Source organism: Felis catus, chromosome E3, assembly GCF_018350175.1.
Source record: "Felis catus isolate Fca126 chromosome E3, F.catus_Fca126_mat1.0, whole genome shotgun sequence".
NCBI lineage: Eukaryota > Metazoa > Chordata > Mammalia > Carnivora > Felidae > Felis > Felis catus.
In genome coordinates this window covers 15,035,393-15,051,454 of record NC_058383.1, presented here as the reverse complement: position 1 = coordinate 15,051,454, position 16,062 = coordinate 15,035,393, and the positions used below count along the sequence as shown (strand labels likewise).

The 16,062-nt window shown below is 47.8% G+C and overlaps 1 protein-coding gene and 1 long non-coding RNA gene across 5 annotated transcripts in view; both read left to right on the top strand.

Moving 5' to 3' along the window:
• The window catches only part of CALN1 (calneuron 1), a 529,481-nt gene that overhangs the window by 102,720 nt on the left and 410,699 nt on the right, over positions 1-16,062 (top strand). The gene's annotated exons all lie outside the window — the stretch shown is intronic.
• On the top strand, positions 609-3,118 carry LOC123382670. Its single transcript, XR_006591357.1, has 3 exons — positions 609-1,444; positions 1,597-1,710; positions 2,855-3,118. It is a non-coding gene; the product is annotated as an uncharacterized LOC123382670 (long non-coding RNA).

The window sequence follows — 16,062 nt, the reverse complement described above, 5'->3', positions numbered from 1 at the left end:
CCCTTCACTGGAGGCTTAAACTGATGTCGTCAGAGTGTCTGAAAGGTCCTCTTGTGATGGGGAACCATCAGGTAGCACCACCAGAGATAGCCTCTGATGTTTTTGAAAACAGTGTGCGTCGTGACTCTCAAGCGATCATCCTTCGTGATGGGCAGAGCCCTGGCTGATCCCTCGGTCGCTCAGTTTGAGGGTAGTTCTGAATACGGTCAGAAAGGAGGAAAACGAAAACACATTGTTGCATCCAACCTGGGGTTTTCAAAGTGAATTATGTTTTTAATCACTTAACATCTAACCAAAATGCCTTCCGTGCCTATTATGTGGTTACGGATACAGAGATGAATATGACACAGCGCCTGTCATCAAAACATTCACAGTTTAGTGGGGAAGGCAGACCATGTGTTAGGGCTACACATTTGTGAGCAGAGACGGAAGGCATCCAGCCTAGCGTGGCAGTGATGTCTGAGCTGAGCTTAAAAGATGATTGCGAAGTGGTCGGCCTTGAATGGGTATTCCAATGCAGAGGAAACAGGGCGGGCCAGGGGTGAGAGGGGCAGGGAAATGCACGGAGAACAGGAGGAAGCAGCCTGGGGTTCGCAGTTCCTGGAGCTTGAAGGTGGAGGGAGGGAGCAACAAGAGAAGAGGCCGGAATGATAGGATGGAGACCTTTGGTCAGGACTCGGGGCTCAGCCTTTCTCTGTTGGGGGTGGGCAGTGTGGTCAGATTCGAGTTTTAGGGAAGTCTGGTTGGAGACCTGGAGGAGAATGGATTTGCTGGGGAGGAGACCAGGGGCGTGGATACCGGCGAGGTTGTGGGTAACCGACAGCAACTCTGGCTGAAACCTGAGGCAACCAAAGAGACCGCGGTGGCAGTAGTGATGGGGAGTCACAGGGCTGAAGAACCAGACACGGAGCGGGGGAGAGTTGGGTGGTGGTGAGGATCTTCGAGGCAGACTTGCTTTCCGGTTCCATAGCAGTGGGTACTATGGAAGCACCAATAATCTGTCAACTTTTCCGTCACCTTCCTCTTCCTCCTCCTCCTCTTCCTCATTCCATTATGCTGCTACATTCCAAGCGCTCAGAGGAAATGTCCAATTAGCAGAGCTTTGGGTAGGGCATTGGGGGTGGGGAGAGCAGTTTTCTGGAATGATCCTGCTAGAAGATGGTGGCATAGATGTTAGGTATCTCCTTCACAGGAGAGAGGACTTACTAAGTAACTGACGTAGGGGTAGGAGAAAGGGAAGGGTATAGTGTGGCCACTGGCTTTCCGGTTTAGGTAATGGTCTGGATAAGCAAAACAAAGGTCTGGCCAAGACTGAGTAACTCACTTGTTTTCCCACAGGCGGTGCTGTGGGCCGCTGTCCATGACCAGGCTGCAGGAGAAGGTGACGACCTATTTTTAAGAGTCTCATTAAGGGGCCCTGCTGCTGTGAATAAGGCCTGTTTAAGTAGGTTGCTTTATCTCCTGCCCCACAAATCTGGATACTCTGAAAACATTTGCATTCATTTAACTGATACTTATTGAGCATATCTGGTTCAGGTCTGGGGAAGATGGTGAATTAGAGGTGGTGCTTTCATATTCTTGTGGTGTAACTTACAGTAAGAAGAACAAAAATCGGCAATGAGATTTGATGATCTAACTGAGACAGTTGGAGGTGCCACTTCAGATTGGGCGGTCAAGAAAGTTCTCAGTGAGGAGCCATATTTAAGCTGAGTAAGTTGGGAAAGATCTGGAGAAGAACTTCTGGGTGGTGGCAACAGCCAGTGCAAAGGTCCTGAGGTAGGAACAAAACGGGTGTGTTAGAAGAACAGGAAGGAGGCTAATGTGGTAGAAGACGAGTTCAAAGAACCAGGGGCTCATTTATGGGGCGCCTGGGAAGTCACCTTGTAGAGTTTGGGTTTGACACTGAGTTTGATGGGGGCTGCCGGAGAGTTTCAAACGGGGGAGTGACATAATTTATGTTTTCAAAAGAGCACCCTGGCAGCTGTGCATTCTGTATGCACCATCTTGGTACAATAAAGTGGGTTTTTATCCATCAGAGTTAAAATGTAGAGTTTAAGAGTAACAGATGGAGAGAGAATGCATTGGTGACCTTAATTTAGTGGTTTCTACTGTACCAGTTAATTGAAACCACATTTCTAGTATGATTTCAGTTTTGTTTAAAAACATGGTATAGAATAATGGAAAGGAGTGGACTAAATATATTAACGCTGCTGTCCAAAGGTGTTGGCATTGCAGATGATATTTATGTTCCTGAAGATGAGCACACGTTTCTTTTATAATCAGGAAAAAATGTTTTTTTTTTTTTCAACGTTTATTTATTTTTGGGACAGAGAGAGACAGAGCATGAACGGGGGAGGGGCAGAGAGAGAGGGAGACACAGAATTGGAAATGGGCTCCAGGCTCTGAGCCATCAGCCCAGAGCCCGACGCGGGGCTCGAACTCCTGGACCGCGAGATCGTGACCCGGCTGAAGTCGGACGCTTAACCGACTGCGCCACCCAGGCGCCCCAGGAAAAAATGATTTTAAGGGGTGTTGGGAGATTCTATCTGCTACACACTTTCCCCCTCCCGTTTCATTTCTGAAAAGGTTGATGTCAAAACCCACGGTCCTTGTTGGGCCAGACAAGAGGATGTTTATATTCGACACCAGCTGTCCAATCGGTGGCGCTTTGTTTTATGCTTAAAAAATATTTTTAGTGCGGAGAGCAAACATTCTCTTTCTTTTATAAGAAATTAAAGCAACACAGAAACGTTATATAAAAAAAATAAAAGTACCTTTCTGCCCTGTCGTTCCCCAGACCGTTAACATTTCTGGTCATATATTGTTCGATTTTTTTTTTCCATGTGTGTTTCAGATCCCTGCATCCATACTTTGTTGAAGGATTTTGGAACATTGCTAAAACAAATCACCCTGTCCAAATTACTCTGCAAAATTCCTTCCTCTCGAGCTCTTACCCAGATGACCTTTCCCCCCCTTGCGACAAAACCATTGGGAAAACTTGAACACATAACTCAGCTAAGAGAAACTGAATCTTGCCCTTTTGGTATTCAGAGTGTTCACTGAAAGCACGCTTTATACTTATAAAGAATCGAGCAATTAAATACTCCTTAAAAGTTCATCTCCGAGCCTTGAAACATTATTGTTCTAGGACTGGAGCCCAAAAGTTGGTATCACGATTGCATTGTTTTCATTAACAAAAGTTAGCCGATAAGGAAACTTAGGAGGAGCAAACCAGGGATCTGAGCCAATTATTTTGGTGACATACTTATTACCACAGAATACTCTTACGTCCCTTGAAAACGAGAAAAGAATAACAGTGAAGTGTTACTTAAGCCACTGCCGATGCGTTTGGGAAGAGCCCTCCGTCTGCGTGGCCTCGTCGCGCAGACTGGATCTGGGGGCTCACGAGCCAGGAATGAGTGGCCCAAAGTCCATGTTAATGTAACCGAACGAGAGTGGGATTGGAGTCTCATTATGTGATTCAGCAGAATTACCACCTTCCCCATCATTACCATAATTAAACACGTCCTTTCTTGATGAAAGGGAGAGCAAGTATGTGCTCCGAAGAGAATGATGGTAATGGAATAGAGCCATGGAGAGGGGGCCTCGGGTTGTCTCATTTTACAGGGGGGAAATTGAAGACCGGAGAGAGTAAGTGGGGTGCGTGTGTGCGTGTGTGCGTGTGTGCGTGTGTGTGTGTGTGCGCCCTCCGCCGATTCCTCCCCCCCCCCCCCGGGCGCCACTCTCCGGCACTCAGCAGTGGCTCCGTGTTGTCAGGAAGTGAATTTATTTTGGTAAACCCAAGAATTAGGAAAGCGCTCTGAACCTGATGAAAAATGGGTTTCTGAGCTGTTCATTCGTTCTGTAGCGTGTAATCTGTTTGCGTACTGATAACAGGCCTAATTACTGTGTAAACATTTTTATAGTCTGGTAAGAAAACTTCAAACATCTGTACGGCACGTCGATGTAGCATTTCAGCCTCCAGCATTCCTGCTGCGTGTTCTTAAAACCAGTTGCTTTGTTATTTAATCTGGTCGATGGTTGATGATTCATTTTATGCACAGACACATAAACACACATTCCCCCTCCAACAGGAAGTGACAGGGCTAATAGCGAACCTGCCGAGTGCTTCCTATGTGCCGTCCGCTCCCTGAGGATTAGTGCTTCCCCCATTTTACAGATGGAGATGCGGAGATGCAGTGAGGTTCGGTCACGTGCCCAGGGTCAGAATGTGGTGGAAGGGAATCAGCACCACTGCAGGCGGGGCCCCGGAGGCTTGTGACTCACCAGCTGAAGTCCCCACCTTCCCCTGGCTGTCACAGACAGACTCCCTGCAAGAAAGATCAGCATCTGACTTTGTGAAATCACTGTGGTTCAATCAGTTTTTGGGGGGGGGAGGGGCGCCTGGGTGGCTCAGCGGGTTAAGCATCCGACTTTGGCTCAGGTCATGATCTCGCAGTTTGTGAGTTCAAGTCCTGCATCGGGCTCTGTGCTGTCCCCCTCTCTCTCTGCCCTTCCCCTTCTTGCGTGTGTGCACGTGCTCTCTCTCTCTCTCTCTCTCTCTCTCTCAAAAATAGTTAAAAAATGACTTTTTTGGGCGAACTCATGGATGTGGAGCTGTAAAGAGGGGTCTGCAGGGTGTGTGGCTTTCAGGTCTGTTTCCTGGGTGGCCCCAGTCCCTCCACTTCCTGAGACATGAAGTGGTAGCCGGTAGAGGACAGACTGTCTGCCTTCAGCTGAGGCCGGTGGTTCTCCGACCCAGCCCTCAAGTTAGTCGCATGGACGCTAACCCACGTCTTGCTCTGCTAGATTTAAGTGCTGCTGGCTTCTGCCTTGTGTGATCCTAACAAATACCCAAGTTCTGTACTTCTTACACCCAGAGATACACGCCGCTTTCAGAAACCCAGACGCACAGGATCCATGGAGCCCTCAAAGGGCAGTGGGCAACAGGAGGAACCATGGGTTTGAAAATGAGGGAGGGGCGCCTGGGTGGCTCAGTCGGTTAAGCGACCCACTCTTGCTTTCGGCTCAGTTCGTGATCTCACGGTGCATGAGTTCAAGCCCCGCACTGAGCTCTGAGCTGACGCTGTGGAGCCTGCTTGGGATTCTCTCTCTCCCCCTCTCTCCCTGCCCCTCCCCTGCTCTCTCCCTCTGTCTCTCTCTCTCTCAAAATAAGTAAACATTAAGAAGAATTTTTAAAAATGAAAAATAAATGCTGATAGATACTCAGTGGACTCACACTCAGAGATTGTTGTCAGCCTTCAATTATTATCCGTGCTGCAGGCTGACTCAGAATCTTGCATAGCAGAAGGGACTAAAGCGATGGGCCCTGGGGAGTCGTGTGCTTGGAGATCCCTGGATGAAAGGTGTTGCCGAAGAAGAAAGTTCTGTCCTCTGATTTGGAGCACTGCCGTGGGCACAAGAGAGACAGAGCGAATGAGCCAGTGCTGATAGGCAGCACTCTCTGGAAGTGGCCGTGCCCTAGAGGAGCCTAGTCGCTGGGGGGGATGGTAAATGCAAGAGACAGGTACCGATTTGGAATTCCTGGGAGTGGGTGACCTCCTGTGGTCTTGGGAAAGGTGATACAGAACTTTCCAGAGGGAGGTTGGCTGGCCTGGATTTGAGTTAAAAAAAATTTTTTTTTAATGTTTTTTTATTCATTTTTGAGACAGAGAGAGACAGAGCTTGAGCAGGGGAGGGACGAAGAGAGAGGAAGACACAGGATCCGAAGCAGGCTCCAGGTTCTGCGCTGTCGGCACAGAGCCCTACATGGGGCTCGAACTCACAAACGGCGAGACCATGACCTGAGCCGAAGTCGGACGCTCAACCGACTGAGCCACTCAGACACCCCTGGATTTGAGTTTTAGAACCTGAAGTGGAAGATTTAGTTCAGTGTTTCTCAGTTGTCTGCACATTCGAATCCCCTGGGGAGCCTTAAAAAAATCCTAATGCCCCGTGGTCACATCCCAGACCGGTGATGTCAGAATCTTGGGGTGGGACCCAGACCCCAGATGATTCCACTGTATAGTCACCGTTGAGAACCGGGGTCGAGAACAGCTTTTCTCAAACAGGTGCCTGCGTATTGCCTGGGGATCTTGTTCAAATGTGAATCCTGATGCCTGGGTGTGCAGCAGACTTAGAGCCTGTCTACCTTCCTTCCTGCCTTCCTTCCTGCCTGCCTGCCTTTATTCTTGTTTACTTTTTCTTGATTTATAACTGACATACAGTATTAGATTAGTTTCAAGTGTACAACATGGTCATTCAATATTTGTATACATCATCAAATGATGACCTCACTAGGTCTAGTTATCGTGTTACCGTACAAAGTTATTACAACATTATTACCGTAGTCCCTATGTTGTATTACGTTATATCCCTGCGATTTACTTTATAACTGGAAGTTTGAACCCCTTGATCCCCTTCCCCTATTTCGCCCATCCCCTCTTCCCCAGTGGCCCTACTGCTTCTGGGACCCCCTGGGTGGGCAAGACCTAGTTAGAAGAATCGTCTTCCTTCCTTCCTTAGCTTCACATGGAGGGCTTCTGGAACCATTGCTTTTCCATGATATTACAGCATCTTTGGTTCCCTCAGGGTAGGGTTGGAGAACAGGAGGCCCGGAGCCTGCCTCCCATCTTTATATATTCTTATAAAGAATAGAGCAATTAAATATTCATTAAAGTTCTCTGGACACTTAAACATCATCGCTCCGGTATTGGAGACCAAAAGTTGGTATCATGGGTACAGTGACTTGCATTTACTTGTCCTTCAGGATCCAGCGTGTTCTGTCTCTGGCCAGCATTTATACGGTTGGGATCAGAAGCTCGGATTGCTGGAAGGGACCTTAGGAATTATCCAGTCTGAACCACTTGGGTTTTGGAGGGGAGGACACTGAGACCCAGAGTGATTTGCCCTGAGCCACATCATCTGGTCAGGGCTGCTGTGGACATGAGACAAAGAGGAGGAAAGCGAGGCTGGAGGAGAACGTCCCTCCCCTCCCCCCAGCACTGCTCCCGGTGCAGGGGAATCAGAGGACAGAGACATCCAGAAAGACTGCAGATATAGTCACATTAAAGGCACCTGAGAACTGAGAGATGTATTCTACCTGTGATTTTCCATCCCCTCCCTCCGCCACCCCGCCAACTTCAGTTAGCTACGCGGAAGCTTGACGAAGTTCTTCACGTCTGTGGTTTGAGTTGACACTTTGACAGATGTTCAGCAGCCCGCTCCCAGGCGGGACCCTGATGCAGGCTGCCCTGCTTCATGCAAAATAATTACATTTACTGATTTTACCCCAAATGTTTTTCTCCTGTCGTTGAAACAAATAAGGAACGTTCGCGACATACAGGTTCCCTGATGTCGCGTTCCCTGATGTTAAACCTGTTGTAAGAATAGTTCATAATTGATGTGCTTGGCATTTATCACCCAGCCATGACGTGTTCAGATGACTAATAAATTATATTTTGTTGGATCCTTTTTTGCTGCTTTTTCAACTCCAGGCACCTGTTTCAGCACGTCAGTGTTGATGGGGACGGTTTCCTGCCCATTGCTTTATGCTTTGTAACTGACATGAGGCGAAGACAGTGGATGTGAAACTCTGTGACTGAAATGGACAGGACATTGCTTTCTCTGGGTTGTGTGTATTCTGCCCTAGAAGATCAAACCTTTATATAGAGTAGAAGACTGAGGGGCACATGAAAATTAGCATAAAGATTGAAGCGGTATAATTATAGCTAATGGTTATGTAAGTACTCCCTTCTGAGTTCTTCACATATGTTAACTCCTTTAATCCTTTCAACAACCTGGTGAGGTAGATACCATTATTGTTTCTGTTTGTATGGATGAGGAGACCAAACCACCGAGGAGTTAAGCACCTTGCTGAAAGTCCCTCAGCTAATGAATAGGGAAGCTGGACTCAAGACTAGAAGCCAAGCCCTTAAGCTGCCAGGCTATCCTGCCTTTGTAATTACGATTGTCCAGGAAACTTCCATTAGAACGTTGTCATACATACTCTGACTGTGACATTCGCCTCTTGGGACACACTTTTGCCTTCACATGGGTGCCCTCTCCCTCACACCATTGGAGTTGGCCCTGAGGCAGATGGCCTGTCCTGTTTTCCCCATCTGGCTCTCGGGAGATGTGTCCTTTGATGGACCCACGTGTGGGCAAACCCTAGTTCATAAACAAAGAAGAGAATCCACGGCCAGTTGGTAGGGTTGGAATGTCAGTTGGGGCACCTGGGAGTATGGTAGGTCAAAGATAACCTGTATTGCTCTGACTTACAGACTCTACCACTGTCCCATGTTGGCCACCCACTGGACTCTGTGTTGGCCCCTATCCTTCTCTGGTGGCCACCCACTGAACTCATGGTGAAGTCTTTGCCTCATTCTTGCTGGATTGTTCATATTGATTCAGCTCATTCCCCCAATATGAGCCTCTTGTGGGGGTTCTAGGGGACAAATGGAAACCCCTGCAGTCTCCCTCACTTCAGGCTTGCTCTCTGCATTGGATTTTCAGGGTTGCCCTGGTTGCTCTGCCCTTGGTCGTAGGCTGGGGCCCCCTGATGGTGCCCTTTACCCAATCCCGTGCCCGCTGCCTTGGTCATCAGCTTGGCCTAGTCTTGGCTCTCCCTCCCTTCTTGCTTGCTTGGTGTTGCCACTTGCTTTTTCACACTACAGTTCTGGTCCTTTAGGGATTGGCAAACTTTTTCTGGAAAGGGGCAGATAGTGAATATTTTAGGCTTTGCAGGTCTTGTGGTCCCTGCTGCAATTTCTCACCCCTGCTGTTGTAGCAGGAAGGCCACCATTGACAGGATGTAAACGAGTGAGTGTGGCTGTGTTGGAACAAAACTTTACTTCCAAAAACAAAGGGTGGCCCAGATTTTGGCCCATGGCCTACGGTTGGCGGACTCCTTCTTTAGGATAACTGTGCAGCTGCCTCCTTCTGACGTGTAACCTGTAATGACTCTGTCTCTTTAGAGGTCATTAGCAAGCCTCGCGTAGAACCCTGGGCCACTACCTCTACTCTGAATTCCCAAGGACCCTGTACTCGTTGACCTTCCTGACCTATTACTGTCTTCACTGTGCAACCCTCAACCTTGAATAAAGTCAAGCATTTACTTTTTCAAGTTCTCAGCCAGCTCAGCTGATTTCATTAAAAATTTAGGTTGTTCAACAACAGCTGGGGCCCCGATTCTTTTTACTAATCCTTCTCCTGAGCTCCAGGCTGATTTCTTGTCCTATCTGCTATGTCTATACTTCTGTGCTTCCTAGTTACCCCACTCTTCTCACCCATATGCCTTCTCAGGGGATGACCTTGCCTCCTATTTGGGGGGATCAAGGGCACGAACTGCATCTCCTGTAACCCTCGACGTCAACATTCTCCATCTCTACTCCAGATACTCACCTGTCTTCCTGTTTCAGAGGAACAGACGTCCTTAACTCCTTTACAAGGAAAACTTGGCTTTGCCGTTAATCTAACGGGCTTCCATTTCTCAGCTCACATCTCAGATTTTCCTTCCTTAAGCTCATAAACATAAGTCAACGCAAGACTTTGCTTGACCTCACTGCCTCCCCATTTCCCTCTCTGGAATGCAAAGCTTCCAGAAGGAGAGTCCCCCCTTGCTGCTCTCGCTTTTCCACCTTATTCTTGTCAGCCCCATTCACCCTTTGCTGTTGGCCAACCCTGTGTAGATCCCAAGACCTGGCCTTATGCTCACTGACCTTTGTCTTAACATTTCTCCAGCTTTCCGCTTCACTCAGATCAAGGAAACCTGCCACCATCCCCCTGGTGATGGTGACTGTCCTGATAAAATCTCTGGCAGGCCCAGACCACCCAGATCCTTTGAGCTGAACATGACTCCCACCCACGCAGGTGGACCATGAGCTGACCTCTGGAATGACCTAGAGTCGCCTTTGCATCATCAAAACGCTAAAGTCTCGGCCCAGGGAGGAGCCTCAGCCTCATTTACATAACATACAATTACAGTATGCAGGCACGTTTCCTTAAGGCTCACGTGACATCTTATGCCCGCCTCTACGCAGGATGACAAGGCTTCCCCATCTAAATAGTCATCCTAACCCCAAACAGGAGGAACCCATTCACCCTCTCTTGGAGAGTCATGGCTTTGGAAACCATTCCCCATGAGTGATCTCCTTAGTTGTTGCAAATAAAAGTTTTCTTTGTGTGACGGTGCAGTTTCTGACTCCCCACGAGCTGAGCCCACTTTCGTTCGGTTACACCTACTTGTTGGTTCCCTGCTTTTTTTTTTTTTAATTTTAGTGTTTATTTTTGAGAGAGAGAGAGATGGAATGTGAACAGGGGAGGGGCAGAGAGAGAGGGAGACACAGAATCCGAAGCAGGCTCCAGGCTCCAAGCTGTCAGCACAGAGCCCGACGCGGGGCTCGAACTCATAAACCGCGAGATCATGACCTGAGCCGAAGTCAGACGCTCGATTGGCTGAGCCACGCAGGTTTCCCTGGCCCCCTGCTTTTTAAGTCTTACATACTTAATATATTGTGAACTGGCTTTTTACAAGGTCACTGACATTCTCACCTCATTTTAAAATCTAACCATGTGGACTCATTTCTCCCACTGGGAAACATTTGACACCCTTGACCTCCCCTTTCCTCATGTAACTTCCTCCTGAACGAACTCTCCTGACTGGACTTCTCGTCTCTTACCTTTCTGTATGTGTTTGCTGGGCTTCTGGAACAAAGCCCCACAGCCCGGGTGGATTAAACCAGAGAAATGTATTTTCTCACAGTTGGGGTGGCTGTAAGTCCAAGAGTCAGCTGTCTGGAGGATGGTTCCTTCTGAGGGTCGGGAGGGAAAGGCTCCCGACAGACACTCAGAATAAGAAGCCTCTTGTCACCTCTGCCCCCTTCTCCCCACCCACGCATGATTTCTCTATGCGTGTGCCCGACATTCTGACGCCATTGGCATTGCTCTGACCTGGACTGGAGCCAGCTCCTACAGACCCATCATCCCCTGGAAACACGAGGACAGCCATGCCACTCTGGTCCAGCTGCATCTTTCGAGATGAAGACTTTGGCTCCTCCGTGACTTTCATCTGACCTCCTTGGGCATTGACCCGTTGGTCAAGTTCCAGCAGACGACAGACCTCTGTGTCTTTGCCCGTGCTGTGTCGGCAGCTCACAGGCCGCATTAAACCCGACCTTCCTAGTGAAGTGCTCCGTGGTTCCCGCAGTTGAATTTACTTTCCCCTTCCTTGGTGTGTGTGCCACACTTACCTGCACATTTACTCTTGCGCTTATTGGCTTGTGCTCCGTCGCACGTTTAGAGCTGCCGAGTCCTGGGAAGGTAACATGAAAGGGGGGCACCTTCTGGTGAGGCAATAGACCCTCCAGGAACTAACTTACAGTTACCTCTCCCTCTTCTACAGCGTAAGGGCTTTTAAGGGGCTTGGCGGGGTGCATGTGTGCGTGCTTGCTCGTGTGCGGGTGTGCGTTTGGTTTTTCCATGGCGCCTGGCACTGTGTTTTGCCTGAAAGACAAGTTTAGAGATGTTGCCTTCTTTTTTTTTTTTTTTAAGTTTATTTATTTATTTTGAGAGAGAGAGAGCGAGGGAGGGGCAGAGAGAGAGAGAGAGGGAGAGACAGAATCCCAGACAGGATCCATCCACAGTTGGCTCAGAGCCCAACGCGGGCTCGAACTCACGAACCGCGAGATTATAACCCCAGCTGAAATTGAGAGTCAGTCGCTCAAGCGACTGAGCCACCCAGGCGCCCCTGGAGATGTTTCTTAAGTTTAATGGAGCACAGTACTTGGCGGGGGGGGGGGGGGGGGGGGGGGCGGGATCTAGCTGTGCCTTTGGGCCTCTTTGATCTTAAGACTCGGATGTCAGTGGAGTAAGAATGGGCCCTGACTGGTTTGCAGGGTGGTTCTCACTGCAAGTAATCTTCTCCATCACTTGCTGTGTGATCGTTTGCTCTAGTGTCAAACGGGGATGATGGCACAGACACTTGTCCCTGAGGAAGTGGCTGGTAGGGGAGGAGAAGGTCTTCAATGAACTACACCTTTCAATACCTCCAATTCTTTGGAGAAGCAGGAGAGGAAACAACGCGTAAAATGAAGGTGTTTTATAAAGGGACCGTTTAAATACATTGGACCCGACGAATAAGGGAGTAATTATTTGCCTTAACGTTAAAACATTCACTGTAAGGTCCTCTCCGGTAGGAACTCCCCTCATGAATTTGAGCGAAGTTTCCAGCTCATTAGGTAATTGGCAGAGGGAGGGGAGGGCCGAGAGGATCTTCTGGGCCAGCAGCAACAGAAGCTCCTTGGAAGTAACAGCAAGGAGGTCAGGTCCTATCATGCAGATCCCTGGGAAATAGAGTTTGAGCACAGGGTAGAGCGATTCTCTGCAAGGGTGTGGTGGGTCACCATTCTGTTTTCTGCCTTCCCCACGCTGGCACCAATTGTCACATTTCCCTCTTCTCAAGGGCGCCCTTTGGGTTCCTGTGTCTACCAGGCTTGGTAAACAGCAGGCGCCTCTCGGAGGGTGGGTGCATTAAGCCCTTCACCCTGGAGGGGCTGGATGGGATGCCTCCCACACACCCCTGATCCCTTCCTTTCCTCCGTTCAGAGCTTCTTGCTGGGTCTCGTGGGTGGGGGTTCCCTAGATCCCGCCTGTCTGGGTGCCGCGAGGGCCCGCCTTGCGGCCACGGCTCTGTCCCTGCCATTTGCCGCCTGGCCATCCCATCCTGCCAGATGCTGGCTGTCATCAGTCACCCAGGCGGAGCCGGCCAGGCAGAGCAAACACAGTGGCGGAAACAGTCGTAGCCTCAAGTTGCCCAGTTTAGATCTGTTCAGCTTTCACTTAGAAATGTTCGGGAATATATTCCCCCTTGGGATGATGGGAACGAAAATTCACCAACCCCGCAGGGCAGGAAACCTCTGCCATCTGGTCACTGCTTTCTCATATGTAAATGTTAAGCACAAAAGCAAGATTTGTGGCCAAACATTAGAAAGGAAGCAAATGGAAGAAAGTAAAATTTACCCTTTGTCCCAAGAACCCAGAGATAAGCACAGATCCCAGTTTGGGGCTAAAGTCCCCTGGAGTTTGTTCTGAGCGCTGGTGTGGGTGTTGCATGTCGTTACAAAGTATTCCTCTATTTATTAGAAGGGGTTGGTGAGTCAGTACTCTTGTATCAGCTGTTTTTTAAAGTTTATTTATTTATTTTGAGAGAGAAAGCACAAGTGAGGGAGTGGCAGGGAGAAAGGGAGAGAGAGAGAATCCCAAGCAGGCTCTGCGCTGACAGCATATGGCCTAATGCAGGGCTTGAACCCACGAACTGGGAGATCACGACCTGAGCCGAAAGCAAGAGTTGGACGCTCAACCGACCGAGCCACCCAGGATGCCCTTGTATCCGCTGTTTTTTAACTTAATAAATTGTGGATGTCTCTCTGGATTGCTACAGCTGCTCCTTCCTCACCATTTTTAATGAATGTATGCTAGTCCGCAAGTGGACGTGTGTATTTTTGGCTTTGTCTTTATTATCGAAAAATATTGCACATTTGAAAGTAGTTTTCTAAGGATTAAATTCTTAGAAGCGGAACGACCAGGTCAAGGACTTGACCTTTCCTCAAGGTTGTTTCCATTCTCTTTCCAGCCAGGATGTATGAAAGGGCTCATTTTTACGCATTGTCACCAACATTTGCTATTGGCATTGGTTGCTTCTTGAAATTTGACAGCCAAAATAGTTTCACATTGTTGCTTTATCCTGGATTTCTGGGATCATAAGCAAGCAGGCACATTTCTCTTTTTCATATACTTCTTAGCCATTTGATTTTGTTCTTTTGTGAATTGCGTATCGATGTTTTATGTCTCTTTTTCTACTGAGGTGTTCTGTTTTAAAAATGACTTTATGAATTCAATAGAGAGAATAGTACTGTTTATTTATTATAGGTTGCAAAATTTTCCAAGTTTGCTGTTTATCTCTTCATTTCTTTCTCTTTTTTTTTTTTTTTGATGTTTATTTTTGAGAGTGAGAGTGTGTGTGCATGAGTGGGGCAAGAGCAGAGAGGGAGACAGAGAATCCCAAGCAGGCTCCACGCTGTCAGCACAGAGTCTGACATGGGCTCAGACTCACAAACCGTGAGATCATGACCTCAGCTGAAGTCAAGAGTCAGACGATTAACCGACAGATCCTCCTGGGTGCACCTCTTCATTTCTTTTGTATTATTTTTTAACTTCTTGCTTTTATTTATGTATTTTTAAACGTATTTTTAAATGTTTATTTATTTTGGAGAGAGAGAGAGAGACAGAGTGTGAGCGGGGCAGGGGCAGAGAGAGCAGGAGACACAGAATCCGAAGCAGGCTCCAGGCTCTGAGTTGTCAGCACAGAGCCCAACATGGGGCTCAAACTCACAGACCGCGAGATCGTGATCTAAGCCGAAGTCAGATGCTCAACTGACTGGGCCACCCAGGTGCCCCTAACTTCTTGTTTTTAAAACAATATCTAATCAAATGTATCCTTCCCTTTTAAATATTTAAGTTTGGGGTCGTGCTTAGAAAACTCTTCCTCACTCTCAAGATTACGAACATATTTACTTCTAAATATCAAATTTGTCTTGTAAATTAAAAAAAAAACCCACTTTTTATTAATGTAGCGGAATGCACGCAACTTCAACAGTTGAATACTATTCAACACCGCCCCCTCTGCTTTGTGACTTCTACATCTCTGAAGCCCTCCCTCCCTCCTCTTTGTCCTTGTGGCTTTCAGAGGAATGTTTCCCTGCCTGCTATCCTTCCTTCTTATTTGAGCCATGTATTGGAAAGGAGAGACGAGAAATGAGGTGAGGTTGATTTGCCAGTTTTTACCGGAAGTCTAATATATATTTTTATCGTTACATTTTTAAATCCACCAACTACTTGGGCTGTGATGTGATACAGGGATCTAACTTCATCATTATTTCGTTTTCAAATGATTTTCAGTTTTTTCCAATACTACTTATGGAATAGATCCATCCACCGATTTAAATTATTTTTTTTAATGTTTATTTATTTTTGAAGGAAAGAGACACAGAACGTGAGCAGGGGAGGGGCAGAGAGAGAGAGGGAGGCACAGAATCTGAAATGGGCTCCAGGCTCCGAGCTGTCAGCGCACAGCCCGACATGGGGCTCGAACCCACAAACCGCAAGATCATGACCTGAGCCCAAGTTGGGTCGCCCAACTGCCTGAGCCACCCAGGCGCCCCTCCATCCGGTTTTGTTATGTGCCGAATTACCACACTCATTTGGACTGAACTCCTCATCTGTGAGTTCGAACCCACTACTGCTTTTATTCTTTTTCCAGTGCTACCCTGGTTTAATTATTAATAACTTAAAAAATCTACCAAAGGGTAAATTTTCCCTTATTCTTTTCTTATATTTTTAAATTACCATTTTTTTTTTAATGGGAAGAGAATTCTGATCTTTATGGTCATTGCTTATCCAGGTGTCACAGAGCTTTCAACTAGTCAAAACCACTTTTTTAATTTAAAGTTGATTTATTTATTTGAGGGAGAGAGAGAGCGCGTGTGTGAGCAGGGGACAGAGGAAGAGGGAGAGAGAGAATCTTAAGCAGGCTCCGCGCTCAGCGTAGAGCCCCATGCGGGGCTCTATCTCACAACCATGAGGTCATGACCTGAGCTGAAATTAAGAGCTGGACATTTAATTGAGCCACGCAGGCACCCCCCCCCCAAAAAAAAAACCATTGTTTTTTCTTCTACTTCCTTGTCCTTCTAGAATTTTCTAAACGGGAGGCATCTTTTCCAAAGTCATGTTTCAGGAAGGTTGTGTTGCCAAGGTTATATTGGCTCACCTGTTCCAATTTTCTGCCCCCTCACCTTCAAAGTGGCATGGTGCCGTGTGTTATGGGGAACCTAGTTTGTGGGCCCAACCCGGGTCAAAAAGCAAAAAACAAAAGAGTGTAGGGGAGGGACTCACTGGGACCCGAGTCGTCCTTGCGTGTGACTGGTACGGCTGCCTTGAGGCTGCTTCCTCATCTTTGGTTTGCTTCTTCCCTGTTTCCTCACTCCATTCCTAGGCACGTCTTGTGGA